This window comes from Centropristis striata, chromosome 18 (genome assembly GCF_030273125.1).
Source record: "Centropristis striata isolate RG_2023a ecotype Rhode Island chromosome 18, C.striata_1.0, whole genome shotgun sequence".
Lineage (NCBI taxonomy): Eukaryota > Metazoa > Chordata > Actinopteri > Perciformes > Serranidae > Centropristis > Centropristis striata.
In genome coordinates this window covers 20,107,187-20,123,186 of record NC_081534.1, presented here as the reverse complement: position 1 = coordinate 20,123,186, position 16,000 = coordinate 20,107,187, and the positions used below count along the sequence as shown (strand labels likewise).

Genomic DNA, 16,000 nt, shown 5'->3' with positions numbered 1-16,000 from the left:
GAGGTTTTAAAATCAATCCTAAAACGAATGGATAACCCATGTTTATTGTTGATTGTTTATTGGATCCCCATTAGTTGTCACATGCATCATGCATACACAGTACAAGTATATACATACATAGTACAAGCACCTACACATTCATACTCACACATATACACAGACACAATCAGAGATCAATTCATTAAGAGCTCTCTCTGTACAAGTTTAAACAAAAAATACAAAATAAGGCACTCTGCAGCTTTACAGATAATTTCTTTACTCAAAACAGCTTTTTTCAGTTCCCTTCTAAATCCTGATTTCTTACACTTAAGAATGAAGTACGGAAGTCCATTCCAGTATACAATAGCTCTGTACAATACAGTTCTTTTCAGTGCATTTGTCCTAGGTCTAGGTAGTCTGAAACAACAGCTTAAGGCCTGTCTGGTATCATAATCATGTGTGATCTTGGTGGGTACTATTAGAGAAAATGTAGTGATGTTAATAGGAGAGTAATATGATCATTGGAGTAGTTATTAGTAGTCCAGTTATGCATGACAACATATTTTTCTTTGAAACTGAAAATTATTATCATAAATTCAAGTTAAATTTATTAAAGCTTCAAGCAGCATTGAATGGGCCCTCGCACCTTCATTCACGTCAGGATGCCATCGGGATTCGGCCAATGCAGCCAACATTTGGGTTTTGTAAATTTGCATAAGTATTGATCCATCCAAGGAGTACACAACAAATGGTTGATTACTGATGTAGCAGTTCACGAATTAAGAGCAAAAAATGGTAGTCCACTGCTTTGGTATAAAAGTATAGTAGTATGAAATTTTTACTCCCTGTTGCCCGATGGGGGGTGCTATGACTATGTGTCAATATTGATGTGGACATCAATATCATGCATGAGAAATTTGGGGCAGATTGGATAATATGTGCTCAAGGTACAACAACTTCCTGTTTTATGGCAAAACACCATATTTTGCAACCATGCCACGCCCACATACTTTGATAATGAAATAAACTGTAAATAACTTTTAATCACAAAGGTCTTAAGATGGTAAACCAAATTTGAAGTCCAGCATTTTAAATCTCAAGGAAGAGTTTGTTAAAGTACGGAGCCTGGAAATGGCCAAAAAGCCCTAAAATTGCTAATTCAATTCAAGATGGTTGACTTCCTGTTGGTTTTAGGGTGTGGGTCCAACAGGCTTTTTGTTGCGTCTCTGCATGTTAAATCTGCCTACCAAATTGCGTTAGTCTTTGTGAAAGCTCACTGTTGGGTTCCACTCGGTGTAAACATTGTAGGGGCTGCTACTGAACTATTTTGCCACACTCATCAGTGCCTCCAGTGCTCAGGCCCTAATAATACTGTACTTGCTCAACTTGAATGACAATCTTAAATGTCTGTCTTAGTTTGAGCAGTTTGTACGGTATGTTCTATGACAAACTGCTGGAGGGTTTGAGAATCCACGTCTACTCTCCGCCCTTTGGTTTGGGATGGCACAAATTATGGTGAACCCTCCACTCGAAGGCGCATAGCAAACAGAGTGGACGAGGGTAGGAGGTAGGTGTCGGGGTTGGTGGGTGCCCTTTGTCCATCTCAACCAGTCTTCCCTGTCTCTACCTGCTCTCACATTAAGACCAGCCAAACTTACCAAGTTGATTGATACTGACTTGTGTTGCTGTATATAGTGAGTCTGCATGTGGCTCTACGCAGATCAAGCACTGATGAAACCAGCAAGTCTCAGCCATTATCTGGCACACAAGGACATCTGTTTCCTGGGGCTGTATAAGCATTTACATGGTAACCTGATGCAAGACTGCTAAAAGTGGGCTCGTGGTGACACTGCAGTTTTTCACACAGCCAACCTCTCGCCTTTTCTCTCTCTCCCTGAGCGGGTGTCTTGGCCCGATGCCAGGTCATGTTATAAATGAATGCATTAGCAGTTTTGGTTTGGCTCTTGTGGCCTGATAAAAACAGGTTGCAGAAGAGCAAGATTCCCACAGCTGTAGAGGTGGGATAAGCGCAAGTGGACACGAAAGCTATTTGTCATTGTTAATTATTTGACTGCTAAAGCAGCACAAAAAAGACATCCAAATTAATTAACAAACACAACTAGGAGAGCAGCAGGGGACATTGTGGACGTATTAACACAGGGGATTGTTGTGGGAGTTCTTGGGAAAGAGTTTCACTCCAGAAGTAAATGACTTTCAAGTACTTTGGAAACAGATTTTGCCTACTTATAATCCTGTTATTTTCATCTCAAGACAGCTATTCTTTTGCTTAGAATACAGAATACAGATAAGTAATTTAAAAATACAGAATGTCTCTGTCTATATGTGTTATTGTTTGTACATATTTGGGATTGCCTCTCTCTGGGAAAAACAATCCTATATATGTACATAGTATTAGGAAATGACACTGAAATGACTTAAGGATGATCTTTGTGACCGGAAGTGAATGTCTATGTTCATCTTTATTTCACTTTCTCCCAGAAAACCCAGAACCACAACCAAAGGTTGATGACCTTTGACCTCTTCCCAGTTGTGTGGTTTTGGTCTGGTGTTTACAGACAGCTTTGTCTGTTTTTTTAAAACCTTACATACTACCTGCTAACTATCCGGTTAGTGGTCAGGTTGGTCAAGGGTTCTGTGGCTGGTCCACTACTTGGAATAGATTGTCTAAGCACGTGTAAATGCTCTGAAATTAGCTAATATTGTTAGATTCGATTAGATTAAATTAGATTAAATTAAACTTTATTATAATTTCACATGTCACAGGTACAAAGCAGAAGTACTTAAGCAGTTCTTAGGGCTGCCATCGTTAATCTATTTATTCTACATCTACAGTGTAGTCACTTCTATACATTCTTATTAAGTGACTCTGGATTTTATGTCTTGCTAAAGTACACTTCTGATTCAAGACTAATTATTTCTGCCTTGATAAACTAACTAGAAGAACTGTTGGGAAAGAAAAAATACATTAATCCCAAGGAACAGGGCAGAAGGCTAGTTTGACCAGAACACAAAATATGCATATATATATATATATATATATATATATATATACATATACAATATACACTTCTTTGTATAAGATTTGGGAAACATGTTCCATTTAACCAGCTAAAATCGATAAGTAATTAATCTAAAAGGTTCACTCCCTGTAGTGTTAATCAATATGTAGTTCTGCATCATCAGGATAGTGTTTACAGTACTTAATATGATTATCTGTAATAAAACGTTTATGTTTTCACTAGTGAAAGCTTTTTTTAATTTTATTTTAGAATGCAGGATCCTTATCAGCACATCATCAAACAATAGTAAACAAAAAGTGACTTAGTGCAGCGGGGAAATGTGTTTGTGTGATTTATCTTGCTAATGGGACTTGTACTTGTAATGTGTAAGCATGGTCATGATTGGCAAAGTGTTGTCCTGCAGAAGCAGTACTCTACACACTACTTCACTCTTTTTAAATGACTGAACTGCTCCATAGTCATCCTGGCCACGTCTGCTAGGGGGATTTGACCCTGCAGCCGCTGACATCCTGGGTTAGCCTTCATCACAGTGATCACGATATACCCCAGTCACAACCTAACAGTTCTGCCCCTCTGCAGCTATGAGCTGAAGAACAATGTAATTTTAATTTTTTGCTACACCAAATACCCATGCATGGGATAACTTATAGCAGATCATCAAAGTGGCCTGCAGAATATTAATTTATAATAATAATATTATATTCATATTGTAAGACTGTGGAGGGAATAGGACTGGTTCCTTTTGCTCCGAACTTGCGCAGGAAAACTTGTTTGTCTTAGCCTCGTCCATCTTCACCAAGGTGACGCTTCAGCAATCGCTTCTGTTTTTATAGTTTCATTGGAATTACATGCAGCTGTTCTTGCAATTAGGAGGAGCTGGATGTTGTGGCTGTGGAGAGGGATGTCTGGAATACTTTGCTTAGCCAGCTGCCCGTGCTACCAGGCCGCAGATAAGCGGATGAAAATGGAGAGAACATCTTAAATTTAATTCCTTCCTTCCTTCCTTCCTTCCTTCCTTCCTTCCATCCTTCCTTCCATCCTTCCTTCCTTCCTTCCTTCCTTCCCTCCCTAGTATGGGTATTTCTTTACAATAGGCATGGCCTGTTTTAGCACAATGGACCCCGCTGGGAATTGACCTAGCAGCCTTTGCAGTGGTAGCGCTTAAGATGCATTACTTTTCCTTCATAACATCTATAACCTGATCCAAACCTGGAGGAAACCACATGCACATGTTCTGTGAAACAGTTCTGTAGGACAGCTTTTTATATGTTTTTGAACTCTTCACAGTGGTGGTCACCGTTTACATTTAGAATATAAAACTCATTGAGCAGGTTTTACTTAACTGAGGAGAAGAACTATTTTACACAGATGACTTGTGTTTTATTCAATCTGTGGCTATATTTTAACTGAGCAAGCAGCATTCCAACTGGATGCCAGGTGCTGCATCCCATTAGTTATGCAAAGTACAAACTGGTGAGCCCTTTTCCGGACTGGTAGCTTAAAATCTGTCACTAGGTTTCCTCAGACATTTCCATGGTGTGATGGTTTGTAATTTAAGAGGCAGGACTTTTGTACTTATGTACTCTCCATCAAGTATTTGACTATTTTCCTTTTGGGGAGCAATTTATTTTGAAATTGTGTTTGTCCATTTGCATTAGTCTGAATGATACTCTCTGTATTATAGATACTGGATCTGCATGTGTCCATAAAGAAGTATCCAGGTGCAAATCACCACATCTGGCAGTCATGAGGAATAGAGGGTATGTATTGACATGTCTTATTCACACATAATCACATCTCCCTACTCCCGTTGACCAGCTAAACTGATTTTCTTTCACTGATCATGTTGGAAAATGTAAGGCCATTAGAATACAGAATAATCCATATAATATAACAAACAGTAAGTCAGATTTTAAGTTTCATGTCATATATAGTATGTAGTTTGACACTAAGGAAGAAACTGCTAAACATAAGTCTTGATACATTCCACCACCTTTGCCTATGATGATCACATGGAGAATTTCTCTGTTTGAGGTCATTGTAAACTGACATGACAGACATCACACTGTGCTCTTGGAAGTTGTGAATTCCATCCCTTTTCTACACACCAGTGAACACACCATACGAGCAGTGGGCAGGGCAATGTGGGCGGGTTAGGTGCCTTGCTCAAGGGCACTCCAGTCCTTCACCTGTCATTCAAATCTGTGACCTTCTGGTTAAAGCCTAATTCCTAACCTCTAGGCCACGGACTGCCTAACTTCACATAGGTTGTCTTTATCTTACAACAGCTTTCCCATCTGACTGCAACAACTATGCATTTGGTGAAATCCTTGTCTTTATAGAACCATATTTGTATTATTAACTTTTTCGTAGGGTTGCTAATCCTTTTCACTGGTTATGATAGCATTAAGGTTACCAAAGTAAGTGCTGGGATCTGGACACAGTAACATTGCTGCAATAAAGTCAGATAGGCAAGAAAAAAATAATTGCAAAGATGATAAAACTGTTAAACAGATTAGTTAGATTGTCTAAACTGTAGAAAATTAGAGGTCAAACTGGAAACTGAAAGTTAGCACCCATGAAATCTTAGAAAACATGTTGTTGTTTTTTTGCAATGATGAGGCAACAGCACATTTTTGCTATTCATTTTGTGAGTGTTACTATGGGTTGGAAAAAAACATTTTTGGATTGTACTGTGTTTCCATTTAAAATCCATATTTTTTAAGGTTTTAACCATATAACACAGTTTTCATTTCAACATTTTTAGCCATTCTCTGTTGTGTTAGTTTAAAAATTGAGTTGACCATGGGAAAAGCAGTGGATAAAACAACAATTCAAGCAATTTAAGACCTAATTACCCAGTTTTTGTAGTGATTTCAGTCCTACATAGAATTTATCAACTGAGGAGGTTTGCCAAAGTTGTCATGGAAGTGGAAATATTCAAACTTTGCATTATTCTGAGCAATTTGGGGATTCATCTTCCATGTTATGTCAACTGCTGTATCCCAGGTCATGAATAAAATGCCAAGTTCATTTGTACTGGGAAGCCTGTGATGACAGCAAAGTCACAGGCAAAGCTTTGTTTTTGTTGAAAGCTTCCCAAATAAACAAATTGGAAATGAATAAATATTTGTATACAATTTTAATATTTATACCATGTGCCATATTCAGTAGCAGTCCAACAAGTCTTATCATATTCAAGTTGTACAACTCAGAGTAACATATTGGTTTAGTACTATCTCTGGCTGTTACACAGTAGGTGACTGTACTTGTCTACCTGACCTTGCCTTTGAGTCTGCCTTGTTTACCTGTCCTGCTGATTTGGTGGCTGTTGAGACCTGCTGCTGCTCGCCTGGCAAACGCTGTTAGTTTAGTACCAACCTCAGCTGGATGGGGTGGAATTGAGCGTGGTAGGCAGAGCAGTAAATCCACTCCGTACTCATCCATCAATGTGCCCATGTCGCTGCTCTCTCTCTCCCTCCCTCTGTCTGCCTCTTTCCCTCCAGCTTAGCTGAGCTACATCCCTGCTTATACACGTTCTGTGGCATATGATTAATCCTACCTCTCATATCTCTTCTCATGTGTCAGCACCTTCGCTGCTTTATAGGCTTATTCAGAAATGAAGTGACAATTCTGCTCTGAAATATCACCAAATTAAGACCGCTGGCATGTGTAAACAACGCAAATGTACACCAAAAACTATAAATCAAATGGAGGGCAATGCCTAGCGCTGCTATTAAAGTTTGTTGACCCTATAATACTGAAAGGTTGTTTTTGTGGTTGAGCCTTTTTAGCTGATGTTACAATAGTGTATACTCAGCTGACTACTCATTATTGATTATATTTGTGATGTTGTGTGCATTACTTCTTGAAGAATTGTATTCATAAATCACATATGGATTTAATATAGTTTAGGTCACAAATAAACACCATTGTTTTGGAAATGGTAGCTCCTAACAGGCCATTTCTGTCTTACTATTGCTTTTATGTGCAGGGCAAATATCTGCTGTATGACTGAGATATCAGTTGAAAATACTTCTGTATCGTTGTCTCCGCCATGATGACCATAGAGGCATCTCCCCCCTCCCCCCGCCCCGGCCTTAAAGACCTCCTGCTACCAGCGGTCCAAAGCTCCTGTGCTAGTGGTGTAAACACCACCATTCCCTCTGTGCTCCAAGCTGGCACCTGATGAACTGACAGCAGCTAATGTTACAGTTAGCAGCAGTTGGTAGTTAGCTTTATTTTAGCAACAAATAAAGCTTTCTGTCTTAAGAAACTTCTGCCACCCCCAGATCATAATTTGACACTCAGAAAGTGAAAACTAGCAAGCTCGACTAACTAGCTTCCAGTGGTAAAGTTGGAAAGGTGAAAGCAGTGTTTTGTTGTTCCCATTTTATACAAAGTTGGGGGTCTAGCTCATCTGCAGCACCAATTAATTTTGTCTTTTAGAGTGTAGCCCCAAATTATTAGTTTTTTTAAATCTAAACATGTGAAGCTTGACAAAAGATGTAATTTGTATAAATGGCAGTATCAGTCTCCACTGGTTAACTCTACATAAGGCTGTAGGAATTTAAGTGATGAGTTAGTATTAGTGTCCAACCACAGCAATATTCCTCCAAAACAGAATTGCAGTACAGTCAGTCGAAACCAAAAAGTCATGCTAATTTGATCCTATAAGTACACGACTCAGAACAAACTTCCTGGATATTTGCTGTCTAATGATTTTGGTTTGTTTTGGTCACTTTAGTTTCTGTCAGGAGTCTTACAAAAAGCCCATCTCAGTTTGAAGTCACAGAGAGTTTACAGGTTTACAGAGGAAGAGAGACACTTGGATGGTAAGGAGAAGGAGGAAAAATATCTGTGGAGCTCTGTAGATGTGTATGTGCAGCCTGCTGGGGTTGAGACAGCGGCTGAGCTCTCTGAAAAACCTTCACCGGCTCCTGGATTCTAAAGCTGACTCGCCTGCGTACGCATGACGTGAAACATTTTGAGCGGATGGAATCCATTGAAAGGAAATATGACAAGCTCCGTCGTACAAGCTTGCATATATAAGCTCAAGATAATGTACATGTACACACACATAGACACACATCTGCTCAAATCTAAGGCGCAGCACTGGAACCAGCTGTTCCACTGTGTTTAAATTATCACCTGTCAGCAGAAATGTAGCCTGCTTCTGAAGGGGCTGGAATTCTAATTTTCAGATCTGCCATAGAAATCACCCACCACCCCTCCTTCCGCTGTCATCCATCATAAAGTACAGGCAATGGAGGCCTAGCCATCAATTTTCCTAATTTCCTTTAAAGATCACAGGGATTTAGCTCAGTCTTACTCATGCAGCTCTGCACAGTTGGATGGATTAAATCTCTCAGAGTACAACCAGCTAGACAAAATGTTTTGATGTATGTAAAATGTTTTTTTGTTTATTTATAGATAAATAATCAAGATATTCCCTGAATAATTGAGAATAAATGCTCTCTTAAGTTGCATTCAGATTTATCAAGCTAATTTTTACTTGAATGTTTACACAAACTTGACAGCTGTCAACAACTGTTTTGTAGTCAATTTCCAAACAGATTTTTAGTGTCAGCAATACTGTTAACCAATAAAATGTGTGCCACCTGATGGAAATGGGTCGAGGTCCATGTCCTTTTTTTTTTTTTTTTTTTTTTCAAAACAACAGGTCTAATCTCAAAACTGTTGTTTTCATGATTGCTCATGAAGCCATGAATCTACAAGTTAGGTGGAACACTTGAAACTCAAACAGACAAATCTTTCCAGTACTGCTAGCAAATATGTGTCAGTTTCCATCCATTCCTGTTTTTGCTTTGGCTTTATATGCCACTGTGTCACCTTAAAATAAGCTCTCTGAACACACCTTTAACCTCACATTGTCACACTATATATAACAAGTTTGACAAGTTTGACAAGAAAACAAGACAAGAAAAGACCAATAACAGTAGGCAAGTAGTACACTGATCCAGCCAGCTGTAGGGAGGATTCATATTGATGCCTAAGTAAAGAGGTTAAATTGTAAGATGGTTTGCTGGGCTTACTCTCTGGTCACTCAAAGAGTTAAAAAAGAAGTAGAAGTCACTCGTCCCTTAACATTTCTTTCAGCCATATTAGTATTTATTTTCTATCAATAGCACATACTCAGAGGAATCATCCTTTTGATCCTGGTTGTGACTCTGACTTGCTTGTCCTCACTTAAGCTTCTGCTTCCAGTGTAGGCCACTGGCACTGGGCAAGTGGTAATAACTGTAATGACACAATTACCTCTAATTCAATGCAAATGCTGCGCCTTAGACCCATGGTGCTCCATCAGCCCCAGGGCATCAAAGATGGCCGTCATGTTGCGTCTTAAATGTTCCTGAGTAAGTATGAAGGCTAAACACTTACTTTTCCACACCTCCAGGCATCCAGATATTTCACCCCAACACAATAGAATATACTGTGTAGTCGGCTTATTTATGGATTGACGCTGTTCCCTTTTAACTTGCAGGGCAGAGCTCTGCCACGGTCTAATGAGGCAGAAGACAAACTAAAATCAATAGCTGCTCCCAGCGCAATAAAATGAGAACAACCCCAACAGAGGACTGCAGTAATTAAATGTATTTCACCATGTATAACGGTCAGCTGGTTAAAGGTTGCAGAGCAGGAGAGTTGTTTTGCAGAGTTTGTCAGAATTGAGGTTATGTCCATTTTTTTCTCCTTCCTACTTTTGCCAGCTGTGAGGTGCTTTTAGTCTGCAGAGCAACGTGTTTTCTGGCCTTGTTAGTCCTAATGCAGAGAGGTTCAGTACATTCCTTTTGGTTGATTACTTTGGCCCAGATGTAAATGCTTGATGTAGTGCAAATGTTTCTGTTTGAGTATTTGCCTTGACAAATCTGTCCATCTGGCATGCAGGGCATTATCCAGGTGGGCCGATGCATATGTGGGCCGGTCGGCAGGTGGATGCAGGTCTTCTTTTTTTTTTCTTTGGCCCCAGAACTGGCCAGCATGCATTAGCTGACTGGCCAATTGGCACATCCCATTGGTTTATACAATTCTCCTTCACTAAATTAGGAAACTACTCATGGGAGAGGACGCTGGCACTGTCTGTTGCCGCTTCTCCCTCTGAGCTAAATTCTAGCAAGGTATTTTGCTTCATATTTATATTGTGTACACGATATATTTTGTAGCTTCTCCTCCTTCTTTTGCTGGATTGTACGTTTGCTTTTTTACCTGTGTTTTGGCTACCTGTTGTTGCTGGCTACCTGTTGCTGCTGGCACACCGGCTTGGACTCGAGCCGTTCCTCCGAACTTTCTGCCGCTGCCTGGTGGATCCTGCCGCCTTAGTCACTGTCCACCGATACCAGCACCAAAACCGGCTCCTTCCTGGGCAAACAATCTACTGCCCGGGTAGCCATCGCCGGCTAGACGCGGTAGCATCACCCGGCTTAGCGAGCAGCCACTCGTTAGCCGGTCGGACAATTTGCGGGCCGCTGATACCGCTGGATACCGCCCGGACAGCCTCTCAACTGTCTCGCTCGGATCACCTGCCATGCTGTGGATCATCCCGCTGTGTCTGACTGTTTCCCACCTCTGGTCAGCAAGTCCGTGGCAAACGGCTATCAACTCCGCACCCGTCCTGACCCGGCACCTCATCGGCATGACGTTGAAATACTCCATCCCCCAACTGCTCAATCTACAAAACTACAGCACTCCAGCCTGTATCCCTGTCATTAAACAACTTGGACTTCTACGCAGACCCCGCTACATCCATAGAAGCTGCCGCAGAAAGTTTGTTTATTCCCAGTCTGGTCACTCCATCCCATCCGTCTGGTCTGCCGAGCGCACTGTCGCACTACTGCCGCGTCATCAGAGAGCCGCCGCACCTGGATCAAATGGAAACACCACGACACCTCTACACCTCAAACTGGACAGAAAACGTGGAGTGGACTTCAGTCTACTTCGGCCACTACAGTCCACCACCCCATCAAACCTCAAAATAGAACTGTTAAATACACAATCTCTCACAAATAAATCCTGCTTCATACATAACCACATCTTGGACAAGAACATTAATGTAATGTGCCTGACAGAGACCTGGCATCAGCCAGAGGCATATTTTACATTGAATGAAGCCTGTCCCCCTGGATACAAATATTTTGAGAGAGCCCGACGCACTGGTCGGGGTGGCGGCCTAGCTGTCATTTACCGCAGTGACCTGAAACTGTCCCCCCTATCTCTGCCCGAAACATCCACTTTTGAATGCCTTGCATTCAAATCCAAACCCCCTTTCCCCGTGACTGTTCTACTCATCTACCGGCCACCCAAACCAAACCCAGCCTTCATCCCAGAGATCAATGAACTTCTCACCACACTATGTACCACCTCTGCACATACCATCATACTCGGAGATTTGAACATTCATGTTGACACCCCCTCCTGTAACCCTGCAGCTGGATTTTTACAACTACTGGACTGTCTTAACCTCACACAGCATGTTGATGTTCCCACACACAACAGAGGTCACACACTGGACCTGGTCATCACTGACACTGCCCCCATCACAAATCTGTCGGTGTACGATATGGGAGTGTCAGATCACAAAACCATTTCACTGGAGTTAAAACTGTCTCACCTCATCAAACCAAAACGCCAAATTCATTTCAGGAACCTGAAAAGCATCAACCCAGACACCATGATTTCAGACCTCCATCACATCCCCTCCGCCAAATTCACATCAGCAGATGAATCAGTTGATTTCTACAATCACACACTAAGCCGTATCCTGGACCTCCACGCCCCTATTAAAACACGAACAGTCACCTTCACACGGACAGCCCCCTGGTTTACTTCACAGTTACGGACCATGAAAACAGCTGGGCGTGTACTTGAGCGGCGCGCTGCAAAATCCGGACTCACTGTTCACAAAGAGGCCTATCAGGAACACCTAAAGGCCTATTCAAAGTCACTCACAAAAGCACGTTCACAGTTTTACTCTAACATCATAAACAAAAGTCCTGGAAACTCAAAACAGCTTTTCTCCACCATAAATCATCTCCTCAAGCCACAGACCCTTTCACACACCGATAACACAGAAGAACAGTGCAACAGCTTCATCACCTTCTTCAGGACTAAAGTCAACACCATCCGCTCTCTTCTCTCCAGCTCCCCTGCTCTGTCTGTCCCTACTGCCGACCCACAGCCTGGGACTCTCCAACCTCTCTGCTACTTCCCCGACATCTCTAAGCAGGAGGTTGAGGAAATCGTCCGCAGGATGAAACCCTCCACCTGTGCCCTGGACCCTTTTCCTACAGCCCTGGTCAAATCAAACATCTGCACTCTAAGTCCCCTGATTACCCAAGTCATCAATCACTCACTCCAGGCTGGCTATGTTCCAACTGCTCTGAAATCTGCTGTCATCACACCGCTTCTTAAGAAACCCACCTTGGACCCAGAAATCCTCTCCAACTACAGACCCATTTCCAACCTCCCATTCCTGTCAAAAGTCCTGGAAAAAGCTGTTGCTGCCCATCTTCATGACCATCTCAACTCACACTCCCTCTTCGAAAAATTCCAGTCTGGTTTCCGTCAAGCCCACAGCACTGAAACAGCTCTGGTCAGAGTCACCAATGACCTGCTGATGGCAGCTGACACTGGCTCACCATCACTCCTCATCCTCCTCGATCTGTCTGCAGCTTTTGACACAGTCGACCACAACATCCTCCTTCAGCGCCTCCATCACACCATCGGACTCTCTGACTCCGCCCTGAGCTGGTTCCAGTCCTACCTGGCTGGAAGAACAGAATATGTCTCCCTGGGAGGGGCAAAGTCAGAGACACAGACTGTCACCTGTGGTGTCCCTCAAGGGTCGGTTCTCGGCCCCACCCTGTTCACCCTCTACACTCTTCCCCTTGGCCACATCATAAACCAGCATGGAATATCATTCCACTGCTACGCTGACGACACACAACTATATATAAAAACTGGTCCATCACTATCATCATCAACATCATCACCGTCATCATCTTCACCAACACTCAGCACCTGCCTTGAGGAGATAAAGGCGTGGATGGCAAACAACTTTCTACAACTAAACAGCTCCAAAACAGAAGCCATCCTAGTTGGCACACCACACCAGGTCCGGTCATCTCCCATAACGCACATCACCTTCTCTGGTCAGAACATCCCCCTGTCATCTACAGTCACCAACCTGGGTGTAACATTTGATACTCACCTCACCTTTGACACCCACATTAAACATATCTGCAAGACCTCCTTCTACCACCTCCGGAACATCTCCAAACTCCGCCCCACACTCAGTCTGTCAGATGCAGAAAAACTGGTCCACGCCTTTATCTCCTCAAGGTTGGACTACTGTAACGCACTCCTCATCGGGACTCCTAGCAAGAGCCTCCAAAAACTGCAATATATCCAGAACAGCGCTGCTAGGGTCCTGATGAGGGTGCGTAAATATGACCATATCACACCCATCCTTCACTCACTCCACTGGCTTCCTGTTTCATCCAGGATCGACTACAAAATCTCTCTACTCACCCATCAATGCATCCACGGAAATGCCCCACCCTACCTCAAAGAACTCCTCACACCACAAACCTCCTCACGTAACCTCCGCTCCACAAACAAAGACACCCTACAGCCCCCCAGGACTAAGCTCCATACAATGGGCGATCGGGCCTTCTGCTCAGCTGCTCCCCACCTGTGGAACTCCCTCCCAGACCACCTGAGGGCTCCGCAAACAACAGACTCTTTTAAAAAAGGCCTAAAAACCTTTCTTTTTAGAAAAGCCTTTTATTAAATGTAACATTGTGCTTTGGCCTTTTAACCTGTTTTTAATCTTGTTGTACTCTGTAGCACCTTGAGATTGCTTTTAACAATGAAAAGTGCTTTACAAATAAAATCTATTATTATTATTATTATTATTGCTGTCAATCATTCTGTTACTGGCTGGGCTGGGCTGGTGAAACTTGAATCAAAGCTAAAGAGCCAGGTGAAGTGGAGGAACTGCTGTGGCAATGGCACTGAGAAACACCAAAGAAAAACATTTTAATCTCTGGAAGTAGAGGCTGCCAAATGCGCCAAACTAATACTTTGATTTGGTACAGGGGCTGCGGATGCACCAGCAGCAACTGTTAAAAAACAATGCGTACCAAGAGGAGAGCAAAACGGACAGATTGGGCCTGATCCTCATGCTCTCCTCCTGGTTTACTCACAACAGCTTCATCATCACCAGGTCCAACATGAGCAAGACCCACTGACACCTGCCGGTGATGGTGTCCAACTGAATAGTACAGGGCCAGTCTGTGCCAAAAATGCCAGGGCTGATCTTTTGTCCCAGTTCACTCCAGCCTGCAGGTAATAGTGGCAGGTTTTGGAAGTATTTTTCTACTCAGTGAACTAGTATTTGAAAAGATTTTGACCTCAAAAGTTAACCTCTATAATTGTTAGCAAAGCAGCACAGAACTATTTGAAAATATTGATTAATGTTATGGCCATTAGTTTGAATATTTCCTTTTTTCTGTTTCCTGATTTATTCCATCAGTTTGATCAAAACGACAGGCTCAAATACTAACTTAACTTTGTTATTTGCTAACTTTGCCAGAGAAGAAGGTAAGAGGTGTTAATAACAAACACAATAAAATTCTTTCTTCATTGTTGTAACTGGGAAACTGATTCAAACTGATGTCACGTATTACTGTATTAAAATACTATGCAATAAACAGGTTAGTTTTAACAAACACAGGAGGTCAATTAGACTCATATGTCACCCAGGCAGGCTAATATAATATTTCTCTTTATTTCTTTTAAATCATTTATTTATGTTATTGGGAAGTTGTATAATAAATGCCAGAACTATGTTGACAAAAGCAATATCCAGGGCTCTAGCCTCAGGCTTGTGTCTTTTTATTGCTGCATATCGCTGACGGGCAACTCAGACAAGCTGCTGGTATTGGGCCATAATTGAAGTTGATATTAAAAGACAGGAGCAATGCGTAAGTCATGAGAGGAGCGCAGCGGGGTCATCTCAGCCAAATGACATGCTGGTGTTACTGCAGTCACCTTCCCTGTATAGTTGACAAACTGCTTCCACCAGGCTACACAGGAAACAAAGCAGACGCATAAACCACTGCCCTTCACACAAGCCCTTGACTTCAGTGATTTTGCATTATAGCATTGTCACCACTTAAGATGTACTCACAGGACAATAACTTGCAGGAGAAAGTAAAATGTGAAATGACAACCTCACCTCAAGCTGTTTGTGACGTTGGTGAAGGGTAACTGCTGCATTACTGAAACACCTGCTGGGCATTGGACACATTATGGGCCTCACCCATCATTTTTGGCCATTCTAAATTGAGCCTATATCGTTTGAAACATTAGTCCTACAGAAAAATTTAAATTAAGAAAACCAGGGTGAATTAAGGTGTTATAATCACCTTGGACGTACACATCCTTACTGATGTATTCCACTGAGTGTAATGACAACAGCCACACATTCCCAGAGCCAAAGAGAAAATATATTTTCACTTCTTGTCTTGCACATAATCACACAGTGCTCTGACTGAGTCTATTTCTAGGATCATCATGTGCGATGGTGGGTGGAGCTGGCTCCATGTATCTGTCATAGTGGGCTACTAATATCATTGGCATCCTACCTCAGCAGCAGCACAACTCCCAATGCATGAGTTTTTGCACAAAATATGCACATTAAAGTTGTTTAAAGCAGTAAATTTAAAGCACTTTTTGCAAACCAGATTATAAATACATTTATATTGTAGTTGGTTTTGTGTGTGATTAAACTCACATTTCTGGAGATGCTGCATGTTTTTTTGACTCGCTGTTCTAATTAGATTTCCAGTCGTGCTTTCGATCACTTGGCAGCACTTAACACTGACATCAAGTCCAGTGTGTTGTTGGCGCGACATGACTGCATCAAAGTCACCAATGCTGTGTGAGTTCCAGGCTTC

At 42.0% G+C, this 16,000-nt stretch overlaps 1 protein-coding gene across 2 annotated transcripts in view; it reads left to right on the top strand.

Annotated features, from left to right (window-relative positions):
- Positions 1-16,000, top strand: part of LOC131991228 (heparan sulfate glucosamine 3-O-sulfotransferase 5) — an 87,323-nt gene that overhangs the window by 40,878 nt on the left and 30,445 nt on the right. Inside the window, exon 2 of one of the 2 annotated variants that reach the window (XM_059356566.1) lies at positions 4,705-4,780. The exons of the other annotated variant lie outside the window; for it this stretch is intronic. The gene's annotated coding sequence lies outside the window, so the exon portion shown is untranslated. The remainder of the gene's footprint in view (positions 1-4,704; positions 4,781-16,000) is intronic. 2 annotated transcript variants of the gene reach the window in all.